Raw genomic sequence first — 8833 nt, 5'->3', positions numbered from 1 at the left:
CTTCCTTCCTTCCTTCCTTCCTTCCTTCCTTCCTTCCTTCCTTCCTTCCTCTCTTTCTTCTTTAAGTTTATTTATTTATTTTGGGAGAGAGAGAGACAGCGTGAGCAGGGGAGGAGAAGGGAGAGCAGGAGAGGGAGACTCCCAAGCAGGCTTCACACTGTTAGCACAGAGCCTGATGCAGGGCTTGAACTCACAAAACCATGAGATCATGACCTGATCCAAAACCAAGAGTTGGACGCTTAACTGACTGAGCCACCCAGGCGCCCCATCTACCTTCCATTACTGATCTACCCCCATCTCTGAAACCCACCTTTCTAACTATGCTTTTGGCATAATTTGGTATTTGCTCTCTGGCTTTGTGCAATAGTGGCTGCTAGTAAGGTTACACTCAGATCTTCTGGCTTGCTTTGGAGGGGCGTGAGCAGAGAAATGAATTTTGGAGTGTAGAGTTAACATTTTTCTCTCTCCTTTGATCCATCATAAGATCTAGTTTCATGTTAGACCTTCCTCATAGGCATGGTGGCTGAGGTTGGGAAACATGCGTTCAAATCCAGATTCACTGGCTGTGTGACCTTGAGAAAATTATTTAATGCCTCTGTGCCTCATCTGTGAAATGGAGATAATAACAGTACCTGAGAATTATTTAGAGGAGTAAAAGGCATCACATGTAAAGCACCTAGAAACAGATCTTGGTGCTTAACAACTGCTTGATCAAATTAGCTATTAGTATTGTTATGATTATTTTGCTGTTCTCCGCAAAAAAGCATCTGGCATTTGGGGTGCCTGGGTGGCTCAGTTAGTTAAGTGTTTGACTTTGGCTCAGGTTATGATCTCACGGTTTGTAGTTTTGAGCCCCACATTGAGCTCTGTGCTGACAATATGGATCCTGGAGTCTGCTTCAGATCCTGTGTCTCCTTCTCTTTCTGCCTCTCCCCCTCACTGTCTCTCTCTCTCTGTCTCTCTGTCTCTTTCAGTCTCAAAAATAAAATAAACATTAAAAAATTCTTTTAAAAAGGTATCTGGCTGGGGCGCCTGGGTGGCGCAGTCGGTTAAGCGTCCGACTTCAGCCAGGTCACGATCTCGCGGTCTGTGAGTTCGAGCCCCGCGTCAGGCTCTGGGCTGATGGCTCAGAGCCTGGAGCCTGTTTCCGATTCTGTGTCTCCCTCTCTCTCTGCCCCTCCCCTGTTCATACTCTCTCTCTGTCCCAAAAATAAATAAACATTGAAAAAAAAATTTAAGAACAAAAAATAAAAAGGTATCTGGCATGTAGCAGTGTTATTATTACTAACATTATTGTTACCCATATTAGTCACTTCCTATAGGTATGACATAGATTCAGGGTATAGTTTTGTGCATTTTTAGCCTTATTTAAATGGCACGTGTGTTTGTTCATAAAGACTGCAAACTAGCTCTCATTTGAGCTTTTATTTTTGCCTTTTTCAGAACCACCAGAGGCTGTCTCCTAGACAGGTGAAGTCACTCATCTCTTTGCAGCTGTGTGCTGAGACTTGGCAGCCAGTATGTAAGAGACCCTTGGAGGAGATATGTCTTGTATCAGAATGAAATTTACAACATGATGCCTTGACTACTGATGCTTTGGACTGACTCACTTTTTTCCTCAGTGACTAACTCCTTTAGTTACTCCTTCCCCTACCTGTGGATTGTCTATGTGGATTACTGCTTTCTTGCCTGTGTCTTGCTGTGAATTGTTTGATTCCCGGGTCTGGCCTGATGGAATTTCATCTTCCATTCCTGGGTTCGAGGAATTGGATACTGCTTACCTTGCTGACCTGGAGGCTAGTCCTTGTGTCCTGATTTTTGATTCTTACCTGCCCTTATATGACTGATGACCTCCAAGTCTAAACATCTTCCTGGTTATACTCAACCATCACAACCAGTCCTGCCCAAGAGACAAGAGCCTTTCCTGAAAAATTGGTGTGGCTGACATACACCATGTCAGGTAAGTTTGCATTTGGTAGTTTGTTCTAGAGGATTCCGAGAAAATTCTATGCCTCGCCTCCTATGGTTCATGTGGTGTGAGTCAGTGGGTATTGTTTAACCACAAGTAAAAAGTGGGTTTGAATTTCTGTCCTTGAGACTGGATACTTCCACTGTGGGGGTGGGGCCAAAGAACAGTTCAGAGTGATCTGCTGAATCCATACATATTCTTTGTCCCAAATGGCAGGCACTTTTTATTTTGTTTTCTTCAACCACAAATCTGTGTAGCACTGCGTGATTTTCAACTTCTTGAGAGAGTAAGTTTTTGTTTGTGTCACAAACTCAGAGTCCTTGATGACATGTTGACAGGTACTGGAAATGATGGGATTGGAGAGCTGACAGGTGACTCATGCATATGGATGTCTTCTGTGATTATACATAGCAATTTATCTGGGGTTATTTATGGTAGCATTGTCACGGCGATCAATGAGCAGTAAACAAGGCTCTCAAAGCCACAGGCAGGGTTTTTACAGCCTCTGACCAACTGTGTTACCTCCATTTTAAAAAGCAAGTTTGATGATTAGCTTATTGAACTGAAGAGTCTTAATATAATTCTCTTTTTTTCCCGTAAAACTTAAAAATCATGATGAGCTACAGAAAGTCTGAGGAGATGGAAAAGAACTGAGTTTGGGGTTGAAGCCAGAATTCCAGGCTTCACTGAGTAGTTCTATGACCTCGGACCAGTCACCCATTTTGAGTCTTAGTTTCTCCATTCTTTTTGGGGGCTTAATGGTGTTTGTTCTAGCATAATTCATGAGACTGTTGTGAGGAAGAAATTAAATGATGAATATGAAAGAGTAGTACAGCATGCCCACGAGAAATAAGCCTGCACACAGCATTCTGTGAGAGAGGCTGTGCATCTGGTTCTGCTCATTTTAGGCACCAGAATCTTGACTTCATTGCTCAGGAATCCATATACAGTAATACTTTGAAAGGGAGGTTCTTAGCTTAGATTTTAGGAAGATGACAAAAGGATTCCATGAGAATGATTGAATCTACACTTCCTAATGAAACCATATACACTCGACTCTCCATCAGCTAAATAATGGTAAATTCAATACTATACAGGCTATACAAGGATCCTCTGGCAAATCTAGTTCTTTACACTAAGCAGCTGATAAGACCAACTCCTCAGTGTGTCAGATAAGATGCTCTCAGGTCTGTTCTGCTGCGGGTACCTCTGTTTAGCTATCGTTAGCTGATTGATACCTTCTGTATTCTGATCCTGGTGGAATTGATTGGAAGTTTTCAATTTATCATTTTTTCAGGAATCATTTCTAGTGGCATATTTTTCAATCTCTGATGATGTGATTGATCAAAGGTCACTTTGCTCATTATTTTGATTTAGAAACTGTGTCCTTCTCTGTAAAATGCTGCTTTTCCAAGCTGTGGAAACCCAAGATTTCTGCAAGTTAGTGAGTCTGTAGAAAGGAGGCTTTTAACTAGAGAGACGAAACGTTACCTTGAAGTGGATAAGCTACTGTGTGCTTTCCTCATCCTACATGAAGATGCACCCTGGGTCCTCTGGTTCATATGGGTGGGGGACCTGCCAAGCAGAGGAGCTATGAATTCCCTCACACTCCTATTTGTATTCTCTCCGGTATTTGGGTTCTCCAGAGAATCAGAACCAATGGGATCTCTATCTTTATCTCTAAGTCTATTTCTAAGTCTATCTCTAAGTCTATCTCTATCTCTATTTCTCTCTCTCTCTCTCTCCTCTCTCTCTCTCTCTCTCTCTCTCTCTCTCTCTGTCAAGATATACCTCAAGCAGAAAGAGAATGAATTAGCTTTTCCTCTAACTTTTTCTTTGATCCACGTCCTCCGTAGATTGAATGATGTCTTACACTAGAGAGGGCCCTCTGCTATACTCAGTTCAACAATTCAAATGCTAATTGCTTCTAGAAACACCTCCACAGACACATCCAGAAATAATGTTCTACCAGCTATCTGGGCATCCCTTAGCCCAGTCAAGCTGACACATAAAAATAACCATCATACCTTCCAATTCAGTAAGCCACAGCATTACATCCTAAACCCTGCATTGGTCCTGTGGCTGCTCCATAACTTGGGCTTGACTTCTGCAATTTTAAAGTTGGGTTTCTAGTTGAGCCACAGAACTCAGGACTCTCCAACTTTTATTAAAGCATCCGGATGAGTGCCCTTCCAAGCAGTAGTCCTGGCCCTGACCTTCCACAGTTTCCAATACTGGAAATGGATTTAAAAAACAAACCTCTGCCTGCAGTTCTTTTTCTAACCTGAATTTGCTCTTTTTCCCGCATTGGGCTGTGTATGTCCTCCATGAGGTTAGAGCCTGTGTCTGTTTTTACGCAACCTCATTTCCACAGAGTCTATCATGGTACAGAAAAAATAAATGTACAAATGAGTTGGTTACATGAAAATTACAAAAAATCCAGTGAACATATAAAAATATATTAATATTACACTGATAATTAAACACTAATTACAAATCACTTATTAATTAAGTTGCATATAATGTTGTGATTTAATAGAAAGAGGTTATTAAACTAGATGACTCGAATTCAGATCTTAGCTCTGACTTAATAGCCGATGGCAATTTATTAGCTCTTAAAACTTTGATTTCATAAGTTTCAAATGAAATGATACAGGTAAATGCATAGCAGACCATTTGACAAGTAATAATTTCTCAATGAATGCTAGCTTTAATTTTTGCATTATATCAAACATAGAAAAGAAACACTTTATTTTTCAAAAAAAAGATAAAATACTTAGTAGCAAATTAGTGTGTGTGAAAATGTACATAATCTTTTTGGAGAAAAAAATTGGCAATAAAAATCAAAAGCATTAAAATGTGCTTATTCTTTGATCATATATTTTCATTTTTAGGAATTACTATAACAATAATTAGGCATTTCTAAAAATATGTATGCAAAGAATTTCTGATAACTTATTTATAATTATCAAAAGGGGACAATTAAATATTCACCAATAGGTGAATTTTCTAGGTAGGTTTTTAATATTACCAAATATATATATTTTTAAAAAATGTTTATTTATTTTTGAGAGAGACAGAGAGACAGAGCACGAGCGGGGGAGGAGCAGTGAGAGAGGGAGACACAGAATCTGAAACAGGCTCCAGGCTCTGAGCTGTCAGCACAGAGCCTGACGCAGGGCTTGAACCCACAAACCGCAAGATCATGACCTGAGCCGAAGCCAGATGCTCAACCGACTGAGCCGCCCAGGCGCCCACAGATACATGTATTTTTTAATGGGAAAACCCCCATAAAAGGCCCAGTGGAAAAGCAGACCACAAACAGGAAAAATATGGTACCATCACTACTCAGATGAACTAATGGCCCTTGTAAACAGAATATATCTAAAACCATAGCCCCGATTAAGTGTCCAACTTTGGCTCAGGTCATGATCTCATGGTTTGTGAGTTCAAGCCCCATATGGAGCTCTGTGCTGACAGTGCAGAGCCTGGTTGGGATTCTCTCTCTCCTTCTCTCTCTGCCCCTTCCCAACTTGTGGGCTCTCTCTCTCTCTCTCTCTCAAAATAAAAAAAAATTTTAAAAAGCCCTACACTTGTGATTGTTTTCAATGTTTTCTTTTCCCAGTGTTCTTATTTCTGTAAGTTACACCATTTAGCTGAAATCCTTTTTCTTCAGAGTACTTACACTCCATATTATATAGTTATTTATTATCCACTTCCATTATCAGTATGTTAGTTTCATGGGAGCAGACATTTTATTTTATTTTATTATTTTTTTTAACATTTATTTTTTGGGGACAGAGAGAGACAGAGCATGAACGGGGGAGGGGCAGAGAGAGAGGGAGACACAGAAGCAGAAACAGGCTCCAGGCTCTGAGCCATCAGCCCAGAGCCCGACGCGGGGCTCAAACTCACGGACCGCGAGATTGTGACCTGGCTGAAGTCGGATGCTTAACCGACTGCGCCACCCAGGCGCCCCGGGAGCAGACATTTTAACTCTTATGTTTATAGTAGTATTGCCAATACCTAGAACAATGACTAGCACATAGTAGGCAATCAATAAATATTTGTTTCTTTAAATTTTTTTTTAATGTTTATTTATTTTTGAGAGAGAGACAGAGCATGAGCGGGGGAGGGGTAGAGAGAGAGGGAGACACAGAATCTGGGACAGGCTCCAGGCTCTGAGCTGTCAGCCCAGTGCCTGACGCGGGGCTTGAACTCACGAGCCGTGAGATCATGACCTGAGCCAAAGTCAGACGTTCAACTGACTGAGCCACCCAGGTGCCCCAATTAATATTTGTCTCTTAATTGCCTGAATGACTACTTAAAATGCATTAACTAGAAAAGGATGACAAAAATGTTACAAGTGATTAACTCTTGAAGGCAGAATAGTAGTATTTATTTGTTTGTCTGTTTTTTTGCCCTGTCTGCAGACAAACTTATCCCCGGGTTCTAGGGCATGTGGCAGCCGTTTGGGTCAGTTACCAGTATAATGGGACTGGGGCTGAATTCGACTTCACTATGGTAATGGTATTATTTTTAGAGCTCTTCTATATTTTGCAATTTTCTGTCTAGTTAGAAGAAATTAAAATTGATATAAAGAGCCTAACTTGTAAATCTACTGAAATAATGTACACTATTGTTTTTAATGGTCATGATGAAAAGCAGAGAATGAAACTGAATAGTTTGCTATATTAGGTCTGTATTATTAACATATCAGCAGAAGATCAATCAGATTAATCATAAAAATTGACAGCAAAGAAAATCATTAAGGTCAACTATAATCCCAGTGAAATAACTCCTGAGATGGCAGTGTACTGCTCTTAGAGAAATCTTGCTTCATAAAAACTGAACCAGTACTCTTTTTTTAATTTTAATTATTATTATTATTTTTTTAATGTTTATTTATTTTTGAGAGAGAGACAGAGCACAGGTGGGAGAGGGACAGAGAGAGAGGGAGACACAGAATCCAAAGCAGGCTCCAGGCTCTGAACTGTCAGCACAGAGCCTGATGCGGGCCTTGAACTCGTGAACTGCGAGATCATGATCTAAGCCAAAGTCACACGCTTAACCAACTGAGCCACCCAGGTGCCCCTCTTTTTTTTTTTTTTTTTTAATGTTTATTTATTTTTGAGAGAGAGAGAGAGAGAGAGCATGAGCAGGGGAGGGGCAGAGAGAGGAGACACAGAATCTGAGGCAGGCTCCAGGCTGTCAGCACAGAGCCTGACATGGGTCTCAAACTCATGAACTGTGAGATCATGACCTGAGCCAAAGTTGGAAGCTTAATTGATTCCCAAGCACTCCTGAACCAGTACTCTTAAAACAGAATCAAAGATTATTCAAGTTTAGGAAACTTTAGTTCTAAAAACTTCCTTTATTCAAGTTTATTTATTTTCACCTTAAAGTAAATTCAATTTTTGTTTTTCTGATTTGAGAAAAATAGTTAATGTTCTTTATGAGATTGAAATTTCTGTTATGGTGCATGAGACCAAAACTGTCCTTTGCAGACCTTACATACACCCCACAAAATATAGGATATTTTTGTAAATTCCTTACCAAAAGCAGTCTTTGCAGCTCTCTTGATATTATAACAACAACAACAAAAAACCAAAGACATCCTCTCATCCTGTTTTCTGTGTTTTCACACTGTTTTCATACTGTATTGTAAGTTCCTAGTGGGCTAACAAAATATGATTTTGTTATTAACCTTAGTCAAGTACCATGCACGTCTCTATGCTTAACAATGTTACCTTTTTAAAAGAAACAATCTCTGAAGCCATGGAGATGGGAAAGAAAGAATAATTTACAAGGAAGAGTGCAAAACAATTTTCCTTTCATAATGCATTATTATTGCATAGTATACCCTGGGGTACTAAATATGAAACAGCTTTGATGATATATGTTTGTTAGTCCAACGGATAATGGCATATCCCTTGCTATACTTAACAAGAGGTACAATTCATTTTGATAGTGTCACTGAAGTAATATTACCTCCAGCATTAGAAACATGATGTTTCTCTGAGCATATGCAATTATTTTGTAGAAATTAAACTACCAAATATGGATATTGTAAGATAGTTTCTATCATGTGCCTAGTAGTTTTTAAGATTCAAAAAAAACCTCGTTAAAATGGTGGAAAACGTGCATATTTAGTTATTAGCTAGCATTTGGAAATACAGACTGTAGGTGTTAGTGATAATGCTTGGGGCTAATTTAGGTGCAATTATGGAATTTTTATTACTATTTCTTATTTTTCAGAACAGCACATTTTGTCAAATATTTATAAAACAATTCTAATAGGGCCGAATAGGCTTTATTATTTTATTCCTTCCTTCCTCCCTCCCTCCAACCCTCCCTCCCTCCTTCCCTTCCTTCCTTCCTACATTTCTTCTTTCAGTAGATATTTATGGGACACCTACTATGTCTTAAGTGCTATGCTGGCTTCTGGGAATAGAGTGGGGAACCCAACAAATATGGTCTCTGTTCTTGTGGAACTTACAAAGCAGAAGAAACAATTGTTCATTGATTCAGCATGTATTTATTGGGCAGCTAATGTGCCAGACACACTGCCACAGTGAAAGCTACAGACAGGGCAATGAGGTGGAAAGCACTTGGTATGTTCCAGGAACAGTAAGGAGGCTGACATAATCAATAGATTGGATTGGAAACAGAAGGGAAGCTGTAGCAGTCATCTAGGTGAGAGATGATGGTGGCTGGAACTAGGGCAGTGGTAGAGCAGATGGGGAGAAGGGAACAAATGTAAAATCCACTTAGTGGTAGAATTGACAGGGATATTCAGAGGGTACCCTCAAAATATTAAGGTCGTTAACTTTGCTGATCCATCAAAGTCTAGTTCACATCTGG

General features: G+C 39.8%; 1 non-coding gene across 1 annotated transcript; it reads right to left on the bottom strand.

Moving 5' to 3' along the window:
• Window positions 1–6390: 6390 nt before the first annotated feature.
• On the bottom strand, window positions 6391–6493 carry LOC121032518 (small nucleolar RNA SNORA5). The gene has a single exon (XR_005791340.1). It is a non-coding gene; the product is annotated as a small nucleolar RNA SNORA5 (small nucleolar RNA).
• Window positions 6494–8833: the final 2340 nt, after the last annotated feature.

This window comes from Herpailurus yagouaroundi, unplaced genomic scaffold (assembly GCF_014898765.1).
Source record: "Herpailurus yagouaroundi ecotype Mexico unplaced genomic scaffold, PumYag 141, whole genome shotgun sequence".
NCBI classification, from domain to species: Eukaryota; Metazoa; Chordata; class Mammalia; order Carnivora; family Felidae; genus Herpailurus; species Herpailurus yagouaroundi.
The sequence above is the reverse complement of the archived record's forward strand: the minus strand, read 5'-3'. Positions and strand labels throughout refer to the sequence as shown.